The following is a 12,317-nucleotide window of genomic DNA, read 5'->3' on the forward strand; positions in this document are numbered from 1 at the left end:
CTCCAAGGAGATCCAACCAGTCCATTCTGAAGGAGATCAGCCCTGGGATTTCTTTGGAAGGAATGATGCTAAAGCTGAAACTCCAGTACTTTGGCCACTTCATGCGAAGAGTTGACTCATTGAAAGACTCTGATGCTGGGAGGGATTGGGGGCAGGAGGAGAAGGGGACGACAGAGGATGAGATGGCTGGATGGCATCACCGACTCGATGGACGTGAGTCTGGGTGAACTCTGGGAGTTGGTGATGGACAGGGAGGTCTGGCGTGCTGCGATTCATGGGGTCGCAAAGAGTCAGACATGACTGAGTGACTGAACTGAACTGAAAAATGAAAAACCCAAAACACATGCTTAAACAGATGGAGTGCCAGGACACTAGACTAGTTATCAGTTCAGTTCAGTTTAGTCGCTCAGTCGTGTCCGACTCTTTGCGACCCCATGAATCGCAGCACGCCAGGCCTCCCTGTCCATCACCAACTCCCAGAGTTCACCCAGACTCACGTCCATCGAGTCGGTGATGCCATCCAGCCATCTCATCCTCTGTCGTCCCCTTCTCCTCCTTCCCCCAATCCCTCCCAGCATCAGAATCTTTTCCAATGAGTCAACTCTTCATATGAGGTGGCCAAAGTATTGGAATTTTCAGCTTTAGCATCAGTCCTTCCAATGAACACCCAGGACTGATCTCCTTTAGAATGGACTGATTGGATCTCCTTGCAGTCTAAGGGACTGTCAAGAGTCTTCTCCAACACCACAGTTCAAAAGCATCAATTCTTTGGTGCTCAGCTTTCTTCACAGTCCAACTCTCACATCCATATATGACCACTGGAAAAACCATAGCCTTGACTAGGTGGACCTTTGTTGGCAAAGTAATGTCTCTGCTTTTTAATATGTTGTTTAGGTTGGTCATAACTTTATAGTTTGAGGCAAACCTGGATATCTACGTCCCCTACTTGGCAAGTAAGAGGCCAGTCTTCAGACCATTCTGGACCAAATTCTGGCTGTGTCAATTAATAGCTGCATGACCACTAGCAGATGTCCACTCTCAACCTTCTCATTAGCAAATTGAGAACTAAACTTCCTGCCTTACTGGGCTGTTGTAAGAATGCATGGAAAGTGTCCAGAGCAATGAGCAGGTATACAACGCAGCTGCTCACTGCTTGAAACAGAGTTGTTATCACCATGCTCCTTTTGTGTTGTGTTATGCTAAGTCGCTTCAGTCATGTCTGACTCTTTGCGACCCTTGTGCGCTGTAGCTTCCCAGGCTCCTCTGTCCATTGGGTTTCTCCAGGCAAGAATACTGGTATGAGTTGCTGTGCCTTCCTCCAGGGGATCTTCCTGACCCAGGGAGCAAACCCTCTTATGTCTCCAGCATTGGCAGGTGGGTTCTTTACCACCTGGGAAACCCATGTTCCTCTTACCAATGACTTATTGGGTACAAATGTCATGGGATAATTGCTATCCAGGTTGATTTTTCCCATCAAATATGAAGCAGGATCAGAAAGAATCAGGAAGAACAGAAAAAGTAAGAAAAGAAGGTGGTTGAGTGATATAACAGCCTTGCAGTATTGGTAAGGTGGTTTAGATTTGTGTTGTTATTCCTTCAAAATAAGAGGAGAACCACTGTTTATCAAGCCCTCTCTAAGCCCAGCCCTTGAGTAAATATTTACTCCTTCTTATAATGGGACTCTATCATTGTCACTGGACTTCCCTGGTGGCTCAGATGGTAAAGCGTCTGTCTACAATGTGAGAGACCTGGGTTCGATCGCTGGGTTGGGAAGATTCCCTGGAGAAGGAAATGGCAACCCACTCCAGTACTCTTGCCTTGAAAATCCCATGGACGGAGGAGCTTGGTGCAGGCTACTGGTATGCTGCAGTCCATGGGGTCACAAAGAGTAGGCCATGACTTAGTGACTGAGCAGCAAATCAGTGTGACTGGTGCTTTCCCTATAATTGCCTATGGGGCACAGTTATTATCTCCATTTACAGATGGGGAAACTGAGGCTTCAAGAGTTTAGAGAACAAAGGACTTCCCTGGTGGGCCAGTGGGTAAGAATCTGCCTTCCAATGCAGGATATGCTGGTTCGATCCCTGGTTGAGAAATAGCATCCCACATGCTGAGGAGGAACTAAGTCTACCCACAATGTCTACTGAGCCTGCGTGCCACAGTTAGAAGCCCGTGCATCGTGAGGAAGAGCCCCATGCTGCAACTAAGATACAACACAGCCAGAAGTAAATAGGTATTAAAAAACAGTTTAGAGAACAAGAGCTAACACAGAATGTGAAAAGTGAAAGTGATAGTTGCTTAGTCAGGTCCGACCGTCTGCAACCCATGGACTGTAGCCAGCCAGGCTCCTCTGTCCATGGAATTCTCCAGGCAAGAATACTGGAGTGGGTTGCCATTCCTTTAGATATAAAACCCATGCTCCTAAGTCTATGCTTTTTAATCTACATTACTTCTCAGAAGTTATAAGTGCCCCTACTGCACTCACATCTGGAGTGTCCTACCTATAGTTATGTCCAGCAACACTAAGTAGTATTTTATGAGATTAGAAAACTAGAAATCCTTAAAAGATGGTTCATCTCTAAATTTATCTAAATGCTTTTCAGACATATTTTTAATTGTTAGCTATTGGCAATAGCAAGTTTTATAATGTCTCATCCAATAAGAATAAACTATTAATAGTCTATGTTGCAGTAACACATAACCTCCACATCTCAGCTGTTATGGTAGCAAAAGATTATTTCTTGGTCATGTTACCTGTCAATTGCAAATCCTCAAGGTAGGGACTCAGGAAATGGGATTGATAAGATAGTCACTGTCAGTTACCAGCCAAAAGGAAGAGAGCTTTTGAGAATCTCATGTTGATGATCCAGCTTAGAAGTGATACACTCACATCCCCAGAAAATTCCCTGGGCAGAACTAGCTGCATGGCTTCAAGCACAAAGGACCTAAGGAGTACAATTCTGCCATGTGTATGGGAAAGGAGAAATGAAAATATTTTGCAAAAGCAACAACTGTTGATACAAAGGAATCATTGATTCCTACAAATGTTGTAAATTATTATTTTCTCTTAATTTTTGTAAAATGTTCTGTTTCAAGCTTCATATGGTTCCCTCTACTCAATGTATTCTATTGTTAGGTAAAGAAATCCCTGTTCACATATTTTAACAAAATTTCCACCTTGTTTCCAATGGAAGAACGTCAGGATGAAGAGTTACTTCTGTCTTTTTGAAGAAGTTCGATTAAAAAAATGACATCAACTCCTACAAGGGGGATTCCTTAAGGAAATGTGTCATTTTCTTGTCTGGAAGTCAATGAGCTCAAAGAAAAATGAGGGTAGGGCTGGCTGAAAGGATGTGGGATAAAAGATCCAGTTAATGCCTAAAAGACACCAAATGGAAAGTGTTACTGTTCCTTGTATCATCCATCACTGCAAATGGCTCAGCAGGAAAAAGACCATCTCAAGCTGGCAGTCTTGCCATAGAAATAGATCATTTCAATACTGGTGGCAGAACTGCAGAGCTCAACATGGCCAGTGACATTCCATCGACTAGTGATGAACGAAGAAAGGTAAGAACTGAGTGAATGAAAATTCAATCATGCCCTAATCAAAATAATGTTCAATAAATCTGGGAAATACTCTTGTGTTGGATTTTTTTTTTTTGGTCCCTAAATATTAATCAGCTATAAATTACTTTCAAGTTATCCATTCAGCTTTTTAAAATGGATTGGGCTTTTCATAGAAATCTGTATTCAAAAGTAAAGATGGAATTTAATGTCCTTAGCTTAGATGTACTTCAAAAAGTGAGTGGTCTTTTTGGCTGCATTCTTAGCACATAATAAGGAATGAGAGTACAGGAGACAATTCAAGTGCATGGAGCTGGAGACATGCAGTGTAGAGACTGGGAACAAACTCAAATTTCAGGGCCTTCAACACCACCCACAGATGATTCTTTATTGTTTCTTTATTAAACTCCTATTTGGTGATCAAGAAGAAGTAGGATAATTCAATTCCAAATATAATTATTGAGCACCTATGAATATGCCTGAAAGTTCTTTGCATACTTCAGTGAACCATATGAGGGGAGAAGTACTATTATTGTTGTAATGGCACCACATTTGAAACTGCAAAGGCAATGCAGGTCAACAGAGTAGGCAATGAAGAGAAAAGTGATGAAATAATCAGCCATTAGATTGGAGTATTGATCAAGGTTTATGTTTTGCAGAGTAAATGTAAGTCCAGAGTAAGTATTGGTTAAAAATTAGTTGCTTAATTTGATGTCTATGTCAAAGCACATTTAAAATATTATAAAGAAAACATTTAAATCTCATTTTATACCTGTGTAATTCTAATCTGTAAAATATTAATACTTTATCCCATCAGCTGATTAGTTAAGATTCTCTATGTGATGTTAATTAAGTTGGCATTCATTTGCAGCCACATGAATGGACCTAGAGATTACCATACTAAGTGGAGTAAGTCAGACAGAAAAAGACAAATATCATATGATATCACTTACACGTGGCGTTTAAAGTATGATACAAATGAATTTATTTACAAAACAGAAATAGACTCACAGACATAGAAAACAAACTTACAGCTACTAAGGGGAAGTGGGTGTGGGAGGGATAAATTAGAAGTTTGGGATTAGCAGGTACAAACTACTATATATAAAACAGATAAACAACAAGGTCCTACTGTATAGCACATGAGAACTATGTTCATATCTTATAATGACTATAATGGAAAAGAATATGAAAAAATATATGTGTATATGTGTGTGTTATATAATCACTTTGCTGTATACACCTGAAACTACCATAACATTGTTAATCAATTGTACTTCAAAAAATAAATTGTCAGCATATTTAGTTATCATTCAAGACATGGACATGATTGTGGGTGGTTAGCACTTCACAGCTAATAGATTTTTTTAGAGACTTACAGCAATATCAGATGCTCTTAAAAAATATTTTAATGAAAATTAAAAATTTTCACCTTAAAGTTTTTTAATTCCCCAAATTATTATTGCTATAACAATGGTCCATTAAATATAAAAGAAACTTAATAAACTTACAGTATTAGTTGAAAATATATGATTTCAGCTAACTGATATATGTATATTAATATATGACAAAATATATTTTCAGAAGGAAGAATTATTAGAGATAAAGATGACCATTAATCAATGATAAATCATTCAATTTACCAGGATGTAATAATTCTAAATTTGTATATACCCAGTAACCTCAAATATATCCAAAAAAATTAACAGGACTACAAGAAGGAAGTGGCAATTTCACAATGTCTGAAATTTTAGTGTTTTCTCTCAATTGACACAACAAGCATAGAAAAAAAAATTAGTAAGTGTGTTTATGACTGAATGAAACCTGCTAGAGATTTATAAAACACTATCCAACAACTGCAGAATACATATGACTTCTAATTAAACATAAAAGATTGATGAAATTTTCCATGGCGAAGCCACAAAATTAGTCTCAACAGATTTCCAAGGGTGGTAATCAGTGGCACAGATTAGTTAGACGGTTACTAACTATGCTTCCTCTTCCTGCGTCCACCACGTTTTAGTCTCCTTGCACCCAGATGGGAATATGGGATTAGTTCTGGTTAAAGGAAAGTAGGTGAAAGTGAATGCTATTTTCAAACCTGATCACTGACTATATGCTATGCGATCTCTAACTACTCTTTCTCAGCACTCATCAGCTAGCTCAGTGCAGCAGGGTGTTCAGTGAGGCCCTGGGGGACAAAGCACCTAGGTACATCTAGGCTACCTAGATGTAGCCTAGATCCCTGCGTTGTTATTTGGAGGGGAGCCACTCAGGAAAGTCCAGTGAACAGTAGCTCAATGTGAGAAACTTTTGTGTGTGTGTCAAGCCACTGAGATTTTCAAGTTTCTCATTCTACCAAGTAGTTGACTAAAATGGTATTGTGCAAATTGCATTCTCTGACAAAATTGCAATTAGGTTAAAAACGTAGCATAAATAATAATGAGAAGAAAAGCTGTAAGCTCAAAAGTTTCAAAACACATTTTATAAACAACTCAGGTACAAGAATAAATAATGATGAAAATTAGAATGTACTCAAAGCTGCATAATAATTTAAACACCAATTATCTGGATGTGTATGAATACCTTAAACAGTATTTATAGGAAAAATATTGCCTTAAGTATTAACATTAAAAATAATGAGGGCTCCAGAAATAAATCCATACACCTATGGTCAATTAATCTATGACAAAGGAGGCAAGGAATACAATGGAGAAAAGACAATCTCTTGCAAGTGGTGCTAGGAAAGTTGGACAGTTGCATGTAAAACAATGAGATTATTAATAGAACATTCCCTCACACCATATACAAAAATAAACTCAAAATGAGTGAAAGACACAAATACAAAACATGACACCATAAAACTCCTAGAAGAGAACACAGGAAAGACATTTTCAGACCTAAATCATATGAAAATATTCTTAGAGTAGCCTCCCAAGGCAAAAGAAACAAAAGCAAAAATAAATGAGATCTAATCAAACTTAAAGCTTTTGCATAGCAAAGAAAACCATCAACAAAAATAAAAGACAACCTATGAAATGGGAGAAAATATTTGCAAATGATGTGACCAAACAAGGGATTAATATCCAAAATATACAAAGAACTCATACAACTTAATATTAAAAAAAAAAAAAAACAATCAAAAAATGGACAGAAAACCTAAAAGGACTTTTCTCCAACAGGCACATGAAAAGATGCTCAACATCACTAATTATTAGAGAAATGCAAGTCAAAACCACAATGAGGGGCACAAATATAACAAACTAGGTTTCTAACTTAAAGAATTAGAAAAATAACAGCAGACTGAAGACTGGAACAAAAATTAATGAATAGAAAACAAACACATAGTTTAAATCAACTCATGTGAAACGTAATTTATATACCACGAATTTGCCATTTTAAAATTGACAATTCACTAATGATTTTTTTAGTATAGTCCCACTACATGCAACCATCATCACTAATTCCAGAACATTTTCATTACTCCAGAAAGAAATACCATATCTACTTGCAGTGATGCCCTGCTTCCCCCACCCCTCAGGCCCTGGGAACCACCAGTCTACTTTCTATTGTTCAGGTTTGCCTATTCTGGATATTTCATATACATGGAATTGTATGATAAGTGGCCTTTTGAGTATGGTTTCTGTCACTTTGCATAATGCTTTCAAGCTTTATCTATGCTGTAACAACTATCAGTCCTTTATCTTTTAAAAACTTTTTAATATGTTCACCTGCCTCTTAAGAAACCTGTATGCAGGTCAGAAAGCAACAGTTAGAACTGGACATGGAACAACAGACTGGTTCCAAATAGGGAAAGGAGTACGTCAAGGCTGTATATCGTCACCCTGCTTATTTAACTTCTATGCAGAGTACATCATGAGAAACACTGGGCTGGATGAAGCACAAGCTGGAATCAAGATTGCTGGGAGAAATATCAATAACCTCAGACATACAGATGACACCACCCTTACGGCAGAAAGCTAAGAAGAACTAAAGAGCCTCTTGATTAAAGTGAAAGTGGAGAATGAAAAAGTTGGCTTAAGGTTCAACATTGAGAAAACTAAGGTCATGGCATCTGGTCCCATCACTTCATGGCAAATAGATGGAGAAACAGTGAAAGCAGTGACAGACTTTTTTGGGGGAGCTCCAACATCACTGCAGGTGGTGACTGCAGCCATGAAATTAAAAGATGCTTGCTCCTTGGAAGAAAAGTTATGACCAACCTAGATAGCATATTAAGGATTCTTTGTTTAAACCTAGATAGCATATTAAAAAGCAGAGACATTACTCTGACAACAAAGGTCTGTCTAGTCAAAGCTATGGTTTTTTCCAGTGATCATGTAAGGATGTGAGAATTGGACTATAAAGAAAGCTGAGCCCCAAAGAATTGATGCATTTGAACTGTGGTGCTGGATAAGACTCTTGAGAGCCCCTTGGACTGCAAGGAGATCCAACCAGTCCATCCTAAAGGAAATCAATCCCGAATATTCATTGGAAGGACTGATGTTGAGGTTGAAACTCCAATACTTTGGCCACCTGATGCAAAGAACTGACTCATTTGAAAAGACCCTGATGCTGGGAAAGATTGAAGGCGGGAGGAGAAGGGGACAACAGAGGATGAGATAGTTGGATGGCATCAGTGACTCAGTCGACATGAGTTTGAGTAAACTCCAGGAGTTGGTGATGGACAGGGAGGCCTGGTATGCTGCAGCCCATGGAGTCGCAAAGAGTCAGACATGGCTGAGTGACTGAACTGCACTGACTGAATATGTTCACTTATTTGCATATTTATTTATTCTTAATACTTTTATAGTTAATATTTCACATATGGCTATTTCACATTTTGTTTTTCATTCACCAGTTGACAGATATTTGGGTTGTTTCTACCTTTTGGCTACTATGAATAAAGGTTTTATGAACATTCATAAACAAGTTTTTGAAGGCAATGGCACCCCACTCCAGTACTCTTGCCTGGAAAGTCCCATGGGTGGAGGAGCCTGGTAGGCTCCATGCTGTTTCTTTTTCAATTTTGGTTTCCTCAGGGTATATGTCTGGTAGTGGGATTGTTGGGTAATGCTGCTGCTGCTGCTGCTGCTGCTGCTGCTAAGTCGCTTCAGTCGTGTCCGACTCTGTGCGACCCCAGAGACAGCAGCTCAACAGTTTCCCCCGTCCCTGGGATTCTCCAGGCAAGAACACTGGAGTGGGTTGCCATTTCCTTCTCCAATGCATGAAAGTGAAAAGTGAAAGTGAAGTCCCTCAGTCATATTCGACTCTTAGCAACCCCATGGACTGCAGCCTACCACGCTCCTCTGCCCATGGGATTTTCCAGGCAAGAGTACTGGAGTGGGGTGCCATTGCCTTCTCCAAACTTATGCTTAAATCTGTATATATCCAAGGGTATAAATGGGAATTCCCTTGTAGCTAGCTGATAAAGAATCTTCCTGCAATGCTGGAGACCTCGGTTCAATTTCTGGGTTAGGAAGATCCACTGGAGAAGGCATAGGCTACTCACTTCAGTATTCTTGGGCTTTCCTGGTGGCTCAGCGCTGGTAAACAATCTGCCTGCAATGCGGGAGACCTGGGTTGGATCCCTGAAATGGGAAGATTCCCTGGAGAAGGGGTAGGCTATCCACCCCAGTATTCTGGCCTGGAGAATTTCATGGACTCGATGGACGTGAGTCTCAGTGAACTCTGGGAGTTGGTGATGGACAGGGAGGCCTGGCGTGCTGCGATTCATGGGGTCGAAAACAGTCGGACACGACTGAGCGACTGATCTGATCTGATCTGATGGTAATTCTATTTTTAACTTTTTGAGGAACTGTCAAACTGTTTTCCAAAGAAGCTCCACCATTTTACTTCCCTACCAGCACTTCATGAGGATTCCAATTTCTCTACATTCTCACCAACACCTATTAGTTCTTGTTTGTTTGTTTTTTAATTACAGCCAGAGTAACTTTGAAGTGGAATCTCTGTGGTATCCTGGATGGGGAAGATCCTCTGGAGAAGGGAATGGCAACCCACTCCAGGATCTTGCCTAGAGAATTCCATGGACAGAGGAACCTGGCAGGCTATAGCCCATGGGGTTGCAAAGAGTTGGACACCACTAAGTGACTAACACACGCACAAAATTTAAATCTTTTTTTTTTTTTTTAATGTGGACCATTGTTAAAAGTCTTTATTGAATTTGTTACACTATTGTTTCTGTTTTATGTTTTGGTCTTTCAGTCTCAGGCATGTGGGATCTTCGCTCCCTGACCTGGGATTGAACCCACACCCTCTGCATGAAAGGCTGAAGTCTTAACCTCTGGAAAGCCAGGGAAGTCCTTGTGTACACTGGTTGATGTGAGCCGGTGTTCCCAGCACTGCCGGCTGGAGCTCTGGCCCTCCTCACAAAGCTTCGACTTTTGGCTTCAACACCCTTAAAGCAGATGTGGTATAGAGACACCCAGGGGAGGTTTATGGAGAAGCTGGAGAAACCAGAAGAAACTGCCCGCCCTTTCCCCAGCAAAAGTACACTTTAAAACGGAAAGACACTGAAAAAAAAAAAAAAATCTGAAGGGAAAAACTATTGCAAAAGGGGAAATCAGCATCCCTAAAATCAAAGTGCTGTACATGCTTAAAACATTAAGTAAAACTATTACATTGAAGACACTCTTAAGACAAAAAGTACAAATTTCAGGACGCCTTCATCGGGTCTCCCCGCTTGACTGCAGTGCTTTGGGGCCCGAGTGGCACAGAGAGGGCACACTGCTGGGCTCACCCATCGTGCCAATGGACCCGTCCTGTCCACGCTCCTCAAACGCTCAATCAGGGGGCGGGTTGCCCAGTCTAGACTGGAGACCACGTGGGGCGTCCTTCGGCCCATCCTGGGGTGCTCAGGGGCACTGGCTGAGACCCTGCATCTCCCCTTCAATGTCCTCGGCTCCCTGCCCTGTGGTCTCCCTTAAAATATAACGCCCCCACCTCCATTCAGTGTCAATGGGATGGCCCCGGGGGATGGGTGTGGGGGAAAGCCTGATCAAGGCGCACTAGCGGCTCCTCCCCGCAGGCCTGGTTGGAGCAGGGTCACGGGGCTTTTCCTCCCCCAGCCCGCAGGCCCTGTGGGCGCAGCTGCAGTTGGTCTCACTGATGCACACAGCTCCCAGAGGCCCTTGCTGGCCGGCTTGGCGACCCTATCTTTGGGCGCGCAGTGGCTCTGGAGCCAGCCCTTGAGGTCTTTGTGCATGGGCTTGGGTCACAGCGTGAGTTTGGTGCTGCCAGGCTGGCTCTGGCACCAGAGCAAGCTGACCTGAGCGATGCCACGCATCTCCGTCACCGCCCCCCACGCCGTCACGGCCTTGACCAGCAGGCTGACCAGCCAGGACAGCAGCTCAGGGGGCGTGGCCATCCGCAGGTGCTGCAGGTGTACCTTGCAGGTCACGCGCTCCATTTGTGCAGCCCGAGGAGGGCAAGGACGCCCAGGGCGGCTCCCGGTAGGTCCAGGTGAACACGCCTGGCTCGCGCACTAGCTGGACGCCCCGCTCCAGCGTGGTCCAAGAGCGGAAGAACAGCTCGGGGGCCCCCCAATGCAGGAGGAACTCCCAGCCCTGGCGCCAGGCCAGAGGCCGCCAGGTGAGCTGCTCAAGTCCTGTCCGCCGGTGCTCCGGGCCAGGCAGCCAGAGTTGAAGATGGCGCCGCTGGTCAGGTCTCTCCGCATCACCAGCTCCCCAGAATTCAGAATTCAGTGTCAGCTCCTCTATCTGCAGGAACCAGGTAATCCTTAGCTTTTTAGGGTTCTGCTAGAAGCCGGGGACTTGGTGTATGTGTGGTAGCGTCCCCTTCCTCCAACTGGGGGGGTGTCGGCGCTCGCTCAGCTGAGGCCCCAGCCACCCTGGGCAGAGAAGGTCAGGGAAGCCCGGACAAACCCTGCCGCAGGAGCAAGAGGGATGGCTGGGCCCTTTGACTCCCGAGGAACCACCCAGAGGGATGCCCAGACCCTTAGACTCCTGTTGGACCCACCAATATGGAGTAGTGGGCAGCTCCTCTGCTTGAAGATACCCAGGCCTCTTTCTCATTAAGGTCCAACCCATTTAATTTTTTCTTTCCTTGCTTGTGCTTCTGGTGTCATATCTTTTGTATATGATATGACATAGTGGTCCAATTTCACTAAAGTCTTAGCACCACTTGTTGAAGAGAATATTTCCCCCCATAGAATTGTCTTGGCACCTTTGCTGAAAATGACTATAAATGGATCTACTTGTCAGTTCAATCCTAGTGATCAATTTGTCTATTCTTTTGCCAATGCCAAACAGTCTTGACTCCTGTATCTTTGTACTGTATGTTTTGAGATTGGGAAGTGAGAGTACTTTTAAGTTTGTTCTTCATTTTCAAGATTATTTTGTCTTTGCCTAGCCATTTTCATTTGCATAGGAGTATTAGGCTAAGTTTGTTACTTTCTGGGGGAAAAAAAACGTAGTTGAGATTTTGATAGACATTCCATCAAATTGGTGAATAATTTGGGAAGAATTGCTCTTTTTTTTTTTTTTTTTTTTTGCTATGTTGGGTCTTAGTCGCAGCAGTGGGATCTTAGTTGTTGTATGGAGGATCTAGTTCCCTTACCAGGAAAGGAACATGGGTCCCCCACATTGGGGGTGTGGAGTCTAAACCCCTAGACCACCATGGAAGTCCTAAGAATTCCTAGGTTAAAATAGTCTTTCATGAACACAGATGTCTTTCTGTGTATTTAGGTCTTTAGATTCTTCTGATGCTGTTTT

Source organism: Bos javanicus, chromosome 14, assembly GCF_032452875.1.
Source record: "Bos javanicus breed banteng chromosome 14, ARS-OSU_banteng_1.0, whole genome shotgun sequence".
Classification (NCBI taxonomy): domain Eukaryota; kingdom Metazoa; phylum Chordata; class Mammalia; order Artiodactyla; family Bovidae; genus Bos; species Bos javanicus.